The following is a 207-nucleotide window of genomic DNA, read 5'->3' as shown; positions in this document are numbered from 1 at the left end:
ATATGGATATCTATTTTATCATATTTAGCATTTACTTGAAGTTTAAACGATAAGCATCGATGCTGAGATGACAGAATACCAGGACAACCAGCTGAACGATGTGATGGTTCGCATTCTGTTCGCGGCATTACACGAAGTCTTAGGGCAACGATTGAGTCTACTTATCTTTATCCAAGTTGATTCCTGACCGGGAACAATTATAATCAA

Source organism: Octopus bimaculoides, chromosome 18 (assembly GCF_046866305.1).
Source record: "Octopus bimaculoides isolate indiv1 chromosome 18, ASM4686630v1, whole genome shotgun sequence".
Taxonomy (NCBI): domain Eukaryota; kingdom Metazoa; phylum Mollusca; class Cephalopoda; order Octopoda; family Octopodidae; genus Octopus; species Octopus bimaculoides.
This window is presented reverse-complemented; position numbering follows the sequence as displayed.